The sequence below is a fragment of the Otolemur garnettii genome, unplaced genomic scaffold, assembly GCF_000181295.1.
Source record: "Otolemur garnettii isolate 467f Iridium unplaced genomic scaffold, OtoGar3 scaffold00021, whole genome shotgun sequence".
In the NCBI taxonomy this organism is placed as follows: Eukaryota; Metazoa; Chordata; class Mammalia; order Primates; family Galagidae; genus Otolemur; species Otolemur garnettii.
Window position 1 is genome coordinate 2,728,015 of NW_003852416.1, and position 11,916 is coordinate 2,739,930.

Sequence of the window (11,916 nt, forward strand, 5' to 3'; positions counted from 1 at the left end):
AAAAAAAAAAAGAGACGAGTGTATAAATCCAAATGCCAATGAATTGATTTACCATGAAAAATGTTACTGTTGGAGGAATGGGAACCCCAAGTGTACTGGTCAGTGTCTGCCTTATCCTTCCTTTTCTCTAAAGCCCTGAGCATAGAACTGGGCCCAGGCTCAATATTCAGTAAATGATATTTCTTGAAGAATAAATCCAAAGTGATTTTTTATTTCTGTCTTCTTGCTCAATTTGATTTCCACTACACCTGCAGTTAAAACACTTGGGAGTGTTTTTTGCTGGCTGTTCCCCCCGACACACACACAGACAAGGCAGAGAGGAAGTGGGTTCACCTGGGTTTAACCTAGCTGGTGATGACGTTATGCTCTACCAGGCACTTCCAGGGGGTTGTCTAATCAGAGCCACATGTCTTGGAGTGCTGGCTGGACTAAGCTTCTTCATGCTGACTAACAAGTATCGTGTCAATCCTTAATGGGAATTTTTTTTCCCACAAGACCTTTGGACATTCGTCCTGTAGGCCTCCTGGTGTTCATTTGCCCAGGTCAGAAGCTTAAGAGTGACCCTGAATTTCCTTTTACCACTCACCATTCAATTGGCATCGAGTCTGTGGACTCCACCCCCTAGATATTCCTGGACTCTATGCACTCTTGTCTGCCTTCAACGCCTTCAACCTCTCCAGGTCCCCCTTGCCTCTCACCTGGACCCTGGCCATAGCCTCCTACTCATCCCCCAGCCCCTAATATTGTCCATCTTCAACCTATTGCCCACATGGCAGCCAGATGATCTCTTCAAGCACAAAATAGACCTTGCTCTTTCTCTAGCTGGGTTCCTAAATTCCTTCATTGCCTCCTGTGCCCTCTCTCCCCTCACCCTGGTGTGCACCCTGGCGGGCCATGTGGAGCTGCATTGTGGGCACCCTGATGTAGCCTTCCCTGACCCTGCACGCTCACTGCCTCTGCCTGGACAGCCCTTGTTGCCCACCCCTCTTGCTTGGCTGACTCCCCTTCATCTCTTAGTCTTGATCAAGTGTCCCTTCTAGGTGCTCCCATCCACATCCGGTGCCACCCTATCAATTGCACTGCATTGTAACTGCTTATTTGATGGTCTAAGGTACTTGAGGATTGAGTTTCTTCAGGGCAGGAGCCAAATCTCAATGGCCACTGTGTGCGCAGCCTTTAGCATGGTGCTTGACAAATAATAATTATTAAAGCAACAACAATTGTAATGGTTACCATTTATTGAGCACTTACTGTATGTTAGGTACTGTGGCAAGGACTCTGAGTGGATGAGTGCATTTATTCTTTGTGGTGGAGGCTGTGATGTGGTGCCCAGATTCCTTTTTCCGAATGAGGGACTAATTCCTGCTGCTGGGAATGCTGCAGGAACACCAGTCTCAGCCATTTGAGGGGACTGTCTCTGTGGAAGAAAACTGCCTCGCCCAAGGTCACACCCTTTCCAGGGATAATCTGCGTGCAGTGACTGATCTACCAAGGGGCATAAGGGTCCAGCCCCTTTGGCCCAACTCAGGATGGGACTAAAGGGCTATCCCAGCTCCAGAGTGCCCCCGGAGTTGCCACAGCTTCCTTTGGGACTGGCTCACAGCTCACTCTTGCCCTCTGCCCAGTCCTACTTGCTGTGTTGCTCTTAAGAGCGTTCCCTGCTGACGTCCCTGCTGGCCCACTCTCAGAGTCTGCTCCCTGAGTAACCAAACCTAGAACAATCCTCTCCGCATCCTTCTGTGTAGGCATGATTCTGACTCTCCTTTTACAGATGAAGCAACTACAGTCAAGAGGAGCTACCACAAAGCTCTTGATTTGTGGAGGTGGGATTTGAATTGAGGCAATTGACACCAGAGCCCACGCTATTAACCAGGCATTCAATAAACGTGATAAGTGAATCGATGGCTTAGTCCCACTAGTCACAGAGGAAAAAAATGTGAAAAGCTATAATTGAGAAACAAAGCGTCATGCACATGACTTTTCTCAGTGTGGAGGAAACAAGAGCAGCAGCCAGCTGCTACAGAAAATCAAAATCAGCCCTATCCGTGATGGGTCCAAGCCTGGCTAATGCGGAGCGCAAATCACAGGCAAAGGACTCAAGCTGTAATGGTGAGTTTAGATGAAAATGTCACCCAAAAGTTTCCAAATCAGAATGATTTAATCCATTTCTAATGGAACACATGAGCTGGCGTAGAACAGCCAGTTCCCCCCATCTGTACAAAACGTGGATCATCTCAAGTCATTTTTGTTTGCCTTTGGGATGTTGTCAGCAATCAGCACAGGCAGCCATGAACCCCTTCCCCAGCCATCCCCTCCCAGGGGGCCCTTTCTCTGGGGGCAGCTTTGATAAGGGGAGGCCAGGGCCACCTGGACGGAAGCCTTGGCCTCTCTCTAATGTCCTGATGCCCAAGTGCATCGGGCGAGAGGGAAAATCAATATGGCTTAGCTGCGGAGTTTCAGGTTGTAGCACCAAGTTTGCATCTGTTACTGATCAAAAGTTAGTCTGTGCCTGCCCCAGCCCAGCCTCCCAGTACTCTCTAACCTTGTGTGGCAGGTACATCCCATATTAAACATCTGGACCTTTAATCATAAACTATCCTGTTTTGCTATTTTACTGTCTACTTTTATACCTGAAAGGATGGCAAGAGCAGAGGAACTGGGGACTTTAGCATTAAAAGTTAATTTTCTTCAACATTCTTACTACAAAAATAAATATTTAAAGTGCTAAATCAGTTAATTAGCTCAATGTAATTCTCCTCATTGTATTCACAGCATCACTTTGTACCCCATCGGTAAATATAATTATAAATTATCAAATGCAATAAAATTTTAAAATACGTAAAAAAAAAAAAGGTTAATTTTCTTTCTTTTTTGTTTTAAGACAGAGTCTAACTCTGTCACCCTGGATTGACCCCTAACTCTGTCACCTCAAACTTCTGGGTTCAGGCAATCCTCTTGCCTCAGCCTCTCAAGTAGCTGGGACTATAGACATGCACCACCATACCAACTAGTTTCTATTCTTAGTAGAGTGGGGTCTCACTCTTGCTCAGGCTAGTCTCAAACTCCTGAGCTCCAAAAATCCACTTGCCTCCGCCATCCAGAAAAAGTTAATTTTCCTTTCCGGAGGTGGCGGGTTCAAACCCAGCCCTGGCCAAAAACCGCAAAAAAAAAAAAAAAAAAACCACATTAATTTTCTTGAATACTAGGTGTTATCAGGTCTTGATGTCATTTATCTGCCCAGCAACCCAAGAAGGTATGGGCTTTTATTAAACCCTTTGCATGATTGAAGAAACAGGCTTAGAGATGTTAAGTAACTTGCCCAAGCTCACACAGCTGAGCAGTAGGTGGAACCAGGATTTGAAACCAGGTCTGCTGAGTCCATGGCATATGCTTAACCACAAGTCTATAAACAGCCTTCTGCCTTTTTGCTTCTTCTCCTTCCTCAGTGAGCATGCTGAGCAGCTACATGGGGATTAAATCGTGCACCCGCCCCCCAAATTCATGCCCCCCCCAAATCTCAGAATGTGACCTTACTTTACAGACGTGATCAAATTAAGATGAGGCCATACTGAATAGGGTAGGCCCTTATCCGGTGACTTCTAAGCAGAGGAAGTTTAGACACAAAAACACAGATACAAGGGAGAACACCACGGAGGCTGAGATTGGAGTGCTCTATCTACAAGCCAAAGAACGCCAAGGATTGCTGGCAACCTCCAGAAGATGGAAGAGGCAAGTAGGAGTCACTGCTAAAATCTTCCAGAGAGAGCCTGGCCTCCTGGCATCTTGGTTTCTGACTTCTGGCCTCTGGAACTGTGAGATAATAAGTTTCTATTGTTTTAAGCCACTCAGTTTGTAGTACTCAGTTACAGCAGGGCTAGGAAACAAATATAGCAGTCACACTATCGGTCTTTATTGCCCAATCCCAGTGTCACTTCTGTGGTCACAGTAAGAGGCCTCCTTTAGAGCAAGATGAACAGATGGTCTCATTGTCCCTCACCAAGTGTGGCAGTCCATGCAGAGCTTGCTTGTTCCTCTAAGTGGCTGTGTATAGTACTCTATAATTTATAGGACTGATCTCCTATTAATATATCTTCAGATACTTCCCAGTCTTCTGATTTTAGAGATAACGATGCAACGTACATTGTTACACAAGCGTCATTTTGCGTGAATTGACGAATAGATCTTTCAGCACCTGGAAGGGAAAGTGCTCCATCGCCAGGCCAGTACATTTTAAAATTTGAGTTATTTTGCCAAATTCCTCTCCAAGGAGGTCAGAGAAGGTCAGCCTGGTACCAGCAATGTTCAGAGCACACGTTCCCCACAGTCGTGCTGAACTGTGTTAGCTAACATTCTAGTCTTTGCCAATCTGGTATATTCCCCTTGTGCTTTTAATTTGCATTTCTATTTTATGAGTGTAATTGAGCATCTTTTCCTGTGTTCAAAAGACATTTGGAATTCCTTTTCTGTGAACAGTCTGTACCTATCCTTCAACTGGTTTTCTATTGGGACTGAGGAGGAATAAAAAGGATTTTTACAAATGCAGGACAGAAGTTACAGCACAGGCACTAGATCATTTGCAGGCATGGGACAATAGGGCCTGCCTTGAGAAGAGGTGGAGATTTCTGGCCCAGGCCTCCACTGCTCCTCTTGCCTAAGCAACAGCCAGCTCTGGAACCAAAGGGAAGCCTTGAAATTAAGCTCTGGGTTTAGAAAGAAAGATTTGAGCTTGGAATGTAAATTGGCTGAGAAGGCACTAGGCCACTCCTCCAAGCCTAGTTTTTTTGGGGAGTGGGGGAGGCAGATTTAAGCTTGGCTGGTGATGGAGGGAAATGAGAGGTAGGAGTTTGTTACACGACAGATTGGGGGAGAAAGGTGAAGATTGAAACAGGCGCATATGGCATACGATGATGGTCAGAGACCAGTGTCCAGAATTTCTCCCTGGGCCACGATATTCTTTTGCATTGTTCTTTTGTCTTTACTGGCTAGGGCTGGGTTAAGTTCAAATGCCAATAGACAGACATGTCTGTCTAAATCTGTTATATTAGAAGGTATGAAAGCATATACCTGAAGACTTGTTTTCAGAATGGAGGAAGGATCAGGGTTGGGCTTTTTGCTTTTTTTTTTGACAGAGTCTCCCTCTGTTGCCCTTGGTAGAGTGCTATGGCATCATCCCAGCTCGTAGCAACTTCAAACTCTTGGGCTCAGGCAATCCTCTGGCCTTAGCCTCCTGTGTAGCTGGGACTACAGGCCCACCCTGCAACGCCCGACTAATTTTTCTATTTTTAGTAGAGATAGGGTCTCACTCCTGCTTAGTCTAGTGTTGTACTTTTGAAATTTCTGCCACCACATGGTTTGTACTCTGTGAACTAAGGAGCCATTGGTGACACATTCTCTATTGTTTCCAGAAGGTGCAGGAAGTTGCTTCCAGAGGATCTGTTAGACCTCATTGTTCTATTTTTCTACTCTTCAGGGATTTATTAAATATCTCCTGACAATAATCCCTTAGCTAAACTCCACAGAAAGTTTCAAAGACAAGTAAGAGCTGATTTGTGACTTCCAGGTGGTAGACTCTGGTGGGGGAAGTGAGACTTCTGTGGCGGTTAATTTTATGTGTCAACTTGGCTGCGCCACAGTGCCCAGATATATGGTCAAACGTTATTCTGGATGTTTCGGTGAAGATGTTTTTTGGATGACATTGACATTTGGATTTTGATTCCAATGAAGAATTTAACAAGAAAAAAAAAATCCATGAACTTGGAGTAAAGCAGATTCCTCTCCATAATATGGATGGGCCTCATCCAGTTGGTGGAAGGCCTTTAAGAAAACAAAAACCAACCTTCCCTGAGCCTAGAAGAAACCCTGCCTGCAGATTCCTGTGGACACTCTACCCTGAGGCTCTAGCTTGCCAGCCTGGCCTGCAGATTTTGGACTTGCACCTGCACAATCTTGGGAGTCAATTCCTTAAAATAACTCTGTGTATTTACACATCCTATTGGGTCTGTTTCCCTGGAGCTCTCTGGTTAATACAGCTACTAATGAGATGCGTGATTCTCAAGGAGATATCGGATGTCACATCAGGATGAGAGAGAGGCCAACTGGAGGGAATCCTCAAATCAGAGATCTCTCACACAGGAACTGGACTGGATTCTGAAGCTAAGTCAAGTTTAACTAGGTGGAGAAGGGAGGAAGGACCTTCTGAGTGGGAAAACCCATTTGTAAGGGAAAGTGTATGGAGCTAGGCCCAAGCAAGGGACCAATCTTAAGGTCACAGATGCTCCTATCACTGATACCTCCTTTATGGCAACTGTCACCGTTGCAACTGGACACTTACTGGTGGCAGTATGTGTTCAATGCCTGTCTTTTATTTTATTTTATTTTGTCACTCCCAAAGTGACTCCCAGGGTCACTTTGTCACCCTAGGTAGAGTGCCGTGGCATCAAAACCCACAGCAACCTCAAACTCTTGGGCTTAAGCGATCCTCTTGGCTCAGCCTCCTAAGTAGCTGGGACTACAGGACCCTGCCACAATGCCTGGCTATTTTTTTTAGAGACAGGTCTCGCTCTGGCTCAGGCTGGTCTTGAGCTCCTGAGCTTAGGCAGTCCACCTGCCTCAGCCTCCCAGAGTGCTGGGATTACAGGTACGTGCCACTGCACCTGGCCTCTCTTTAGTTTAGACCCGTGTGCTGGTATTTTTTGCACATTCACTGGTGCCTACTTAGTTCTGTTCTTAGCACAAGTTGGTGTTGAGTAAATATTGTAGAATGAATGACTTCACTTTGCCCTCCTAGTGATTTATATAATCTATGGCAGAATTAATTCTCTACCCTGTTCTAAAAGGTGTCAGGAAGTTGGCAATGATGGCTATTAGAACTGCTTTTTCCTAATGGGGAGACAATTTTACTTCTTTCCACTCAAAATATATACTCTTAAGCTTTGCACAGTGGCAGTATCATAGCCAATGAGGTTTATCCGAGGAGTGATTATTGCTAATTGAAAACTTTTCCCAATACCCCACTGTGATGACTTGCAATATCATTGGCACTGGCAGTTTCTGATGATTCTCTACAGAGCCTGCATGAAAAAAAGAAAAAGAAAGAAAGAAAGAAAGAAAAATACATACTCATAAACAATTAAGACAATACATAAGAAAATATAAAATAGAACATCTGTAGTCCCATTGCTCAGAGATAAGATGTAAATGAAATAATGTTGGGTGGCACCTGTGGCTCAGTGGGTAGGGCACTAGCCCCATATACCAAGGATGGCTGGTTCAAACCTGGCCCCCTGCCAGACTGCAACAAAAAATAGCTGGACATTGTGGCGGGCACCTGTAGTCCCAGCTACTAGGGAGACTGAGGCAAGAGAATTGCCTTAGCCCAGGAGTTAAAGGTTGCTGTGAGCTGTGATGCAACAGCACTCTACTGAGGGCGATAAAGTGAGACTCTGTCTCTAAAATAATAATAATAATGTTAAATCACCATTGACTATCAAATGTTAATGTCATGTTTTCAGATCTTTCCTTGTTCTTGAACCAAGTTACTAGGGATTACAGAGAAAGTTTTATAGACTCTGGTGCTTCTGGGTCATTTCTTGGCTGTTGGACATAAGCTCTTATTGTTGCTGTACTTGAAAACACATTTCCTTTTACCCAAACTGTGGTAAATAAACCTCAACCTCTGGAAACACTTCTCCAAAACCATTCCCATCTTACAGCAAATGGGTTGTTACATTTTGAAGGGCCTTTTTATTGCTTCCCTTAGATCTTCTTGGAAACTCAGCCTCCTTAGTTTAATGATTTTTTTTAATTGCTATTGTTTGTGTCTAAAGATCACATTCTTTCACTGGGGAGCAACTATTCACACTGACAGGCAAAAACTGGCATAGTTTTATTACTTTACACTAATAAAAAGAAGCATTGTTATTGGTAAGTAAAAAGGAATATTTAACACATTTTCCTTGTTTATGTTTGAATTTTTTAAATGTTAACCATTTTTAAGTACATAAATAATATATAAAACATGTTTGTCTGAAAATGAATTTAAAATTTTGAACAATTATGTAAACGAAGCATTTATCCAACAAGTCTTGATCTGGCCCCTTTATTATTTATTTATTTTTACATTCTTGAGGATTGCTCTTATAGGGTCTAGGTGTGGAGCTTAATCTACTTGCACCTGTGGAAAATATTCCAGAGTTCCTCTATTTTCAGATTAATTTTATTCAAAACCTATGGCTTACCCATCCAGCTGTCCTGTACTGTTGACTGGCCATAGATACTAAGTCTACTTATGAAATGAGTGGGCAGGCTTTGCCTTCAAGGGTTCTATTACCTCTCTACCCTCTGAGACAGGCCTAGTGGCCCAGAGACATCACAGCCCCCAGTACTAGGCTGGTAAAGGCACATTTTCAAAGTTGGAAAAAGCATTTGCTAGGTAGTGGCAGCTCACTGTACATGCAAATAGCAGGCAGATCCTAAGAAGAAGGCCAAGTTGTACTTATATTGGATTTAATATGGGAGAGAAGGCCAGTGGTTTGGTTTTTTTTTTTTCTTTTTTCTTTCCTTTCTTATTAACATAAAGGGCAGAACTAGATTTTACAGTTCAAATTTTTAAAAATGTATTGTTTGCTCTCTACAAAAGCAATTTACATATACTCTATATATTTGGAAAATACAGAAGTCACAGCAGAAAATAAAATCTCACAAATGGGTGGAAATGTTTTTTGGTTTAGAGATGGATTCATGCTCTACTGCCCAGGCTCCTAGAGTGCAGTGCCATGATTGTAGCTCACTGCAGCCTCTAATTCCTGGATTCAAGTGATCCTCTTGCCTCACCCTCCCAAGTAACTGGGACAACAGGTGTGTGTCACCATACCCAGCTGATTTTTATATATTTTTTTAGAAATGGGGGATCACTATGTTGCCTAAATGGTTTTCGAACTCTTGGGCTCAAGCAATCCTCTGGTGGGAACTTTTAGGAAGAAAGGGTTAAGATTGAATATGGAAAGAACTTAATAACAATTATAAGAGAGTTCTTAGTCACTGGCAGTATTAACAAAGCAGAGAACTGGATAATCAGCCTCTCTAAGGATTTCCAGCTCTGATTTTCATGACAGGGGTAGCCTGCCCTCAGCCTCCTGGGTTCTAAACAGTACGCACCTTCCCCATAACCTTCTCCTACCCCCACACCCCTCTCAGAGCAAAGGAGGTTAGAGTGAAGCTGGATTCTGCAGAGCGGCATTTGCTGAAAAGGGTTGTGAGTCCCAGGGAGAGAATCACCTATTTGTTCCTTTGTTCTTCATTCATTCATCCGCTCAATCTTTAAATGTTTTTTTTTTTTTTTTTTTTTTTTGCAGAGTTGCACTCTGTTACCCAGGCTAGAGTGCTGTGGCATTAGCTTACAGCAACCTCAAACTCCTGGATTCAAGTGATCCTCCTGCCTCAGCCTCTTGAGTAGCTGGGAGTACAGGTGCCCACCACAATGCCTGGCTAATTTTTCTATTTTTAGTAGAGATAGGGGTATGACTTTTGCTCAGGCTGGACTCAAACTCCTGAGCACAAGGGATCCTCCCACCTCAGCCTCCCAGAGTGCTTTGATTACAGGCTTGACCCATGGCACCTAGCCATCAATCTTTAAATCTTTAAATATTTACCAAGGGCCTACTATGGTCTGGATACCACACCATGCTCCAGGGATGTTCTGGGAAAAACACAAACCCTAGACCAAGTGCCTATGGGGACAATAAAATTATATAGGTAAAAATTTAATCACAATTATTAACACCAAGCAGGAACAGAATAAGATACCTTGAGAAATTAGTCATGGAGGGAGCTATCCCGGTCAGGAAGTCAGGGAAGGTGTTTTAGAGGGAGTCACACATGAAGCTGAGCCCTGTTAGATGAATAGGAGTTAGCTGGGCCTGGAGAGTGTGGGGAGAAACCCTTCCACAGCATGTGCTAGGGTCTACAGTTAAGGAAAAGGGGAGCAGGCTCTGGCTGATGAAGACTGGCCCTGGGCCAGGGAAGCCTCCCCAGGGTGTGAGAATTTATCCCGAGGATAACAGGCATCATTTGTAGAATTTTAAGCAGAAGAGTGACATGATTAGTTTTGTGTTTTTAGGAAATTATTTGGCTGCTGTAGGGAGACTGCCTTACAGGGGTGTAAGATTAGAAACACATTCTGGGCCCCTGTATAAGTTTAGAGCAGTGTTTTTCAACCTTTTTTTCATTTCACTGCCATACTTGAGCCTACAGTTAAACTTCTGCAGCGCACTTAAATTATGTTGGTCAAAAAAAATAGTAAAAAAAGAATATACTTAACTGTGCTTTGAGTGTCTTACAAAAATAATTTAATTAACGATCTTTAAAATTTTCGCAGCACACCTAAGATCCTCTCATGGCACACAGGTTGAAAATCATTGGTTTAGCAGTGGTTCTCAACCTTCCTAATGCCACAGCCCTTTAATACAGTTCCTGTGGGTTGTGACCCAGAGGTTGAGAACCGCTGGTTTAGAGGCTAGAAAAGAAGACACCGAGGCTCGGCGCCTGTGGCTCAAGTGGCTAAGGCGCCAGCCACATACACCTAAGGTGGCGGGTTCGAATCCAGCCCGGACCCGCCAAACAACAATGATGGCTGCAACCAAAAAATAGCCAGGCGTTGTGGCGGGCACCTGTGGTCCCAGCTACTCGGGAGGCGGAGGCGAGAGACTCGCTTGAGCCCAGGAGTTGGAGGTTGCTGTGAGCTGTGAAGCCACCGCACTCTACCCAGGGGGACAGCTTGAGGCTCTGTCTCACAAAAAAAAAAAAAAAAAAGAAGCCACCGCAAAGGTTTAAGTGAGGGTGAGGGATGATATGGCTGGGATGAAGCTGAGAGTAGCAGGAATGAAAACCAAGTTTGTGTGAGCGAGTACCAGGCCCTGGGCTCAGCATTTCGCCTGCATAATCTAACTCGATCCTCACAAACACTGTGAAATAGGGACCATCAGGACTGTTGGTTAACGGAGAACACCAAGGCTCAGAGAAGTTAAGAAACTTAGCCAAGGTCACACAATTGGTGAGTGGAGAGCCAGGATTTGAACTTGGGGCTTCACTACTACCTATAACAGCCACCCCCATGGGCTCAGTTTCCACCCATACTGAAGGGAACCTGTAGACTCAGAACATGCTTCAGAGTAAAATGCACCAGAACTTGGTGACAGACTGGGGAGTTTCTTCCGTGACGCCAACTAGATGATTAGTTCCTTTGATGAATTCCACAGCTAACTAGAAATGAAAAGCTGTTGTAGGCATAGCTTAATGAGAGTTAAGTTGCCATCAATTTACACCGAAGTAATAATAATAATAAAGGAAAACACTTATACAGAGCTCTGTAGTGTCCAACCTTTTTTATTTCTCTGCTGCATATTGGAAGAATAAGAGTTGTGTTGCCCACAGTAAATACACAAACCCGACAAAGCTGATTAGCAGAAAGGTCTGTGCATACTTTGCGTGATACCCAACACCACAGACAAGGAAAAAGTGTCCTCACAAAATCAGCGTGTGGCCCCTGGGCTTCAGGCCGGATGCCCCAGCTTAGAGGTTATTTCCTATATAGACATTCAAACACAGTCCCTATTTTTGGTCCCTCCTCAGTGGGCCTCATGTTGGACATCCCTGGAGGATTCACTTAATCCTCACAAGAATTCTGAGAAGGAGGTGCTGGGGCAGGCACAGTGGCTCATGCCAGTAATCCCAGCACTCTGGGAGGCCAAGGAGGGAGGATTGCCTGAGTTCGCAGGTTGGAGACCAGCCTGAGCCAGAGGGAGACCCCATCTCTAAAAATAGCTGGGTGTTGTGGCAGGCATCTGTAGCCCCAGCTACTTGGGTGGCTGAGGCAAGAGAATCGCTTAAGCCCAAGAGTTTAAGGTTGCTGTGAGCTGT

General features: G+C 44.4%; 1 non-coding gene across 1 annotated transcript; it reads left to right on the forward strand.

Annotated features, from left to right (window-relative positions):
* The first annotated feature begins 6,928 nt into the window (after positions 1-6,928).
* Positions 6,929-7,069, forward strand: LOC111724311. The gene has a single exon (XR_002772629.1). It is a non-coding gene; the product is annotated as a U4 spliceosomal RNA (small nuclear RNA).
* Positions 7,070-11,916: the final 4,847 nt, after the last annotated feature.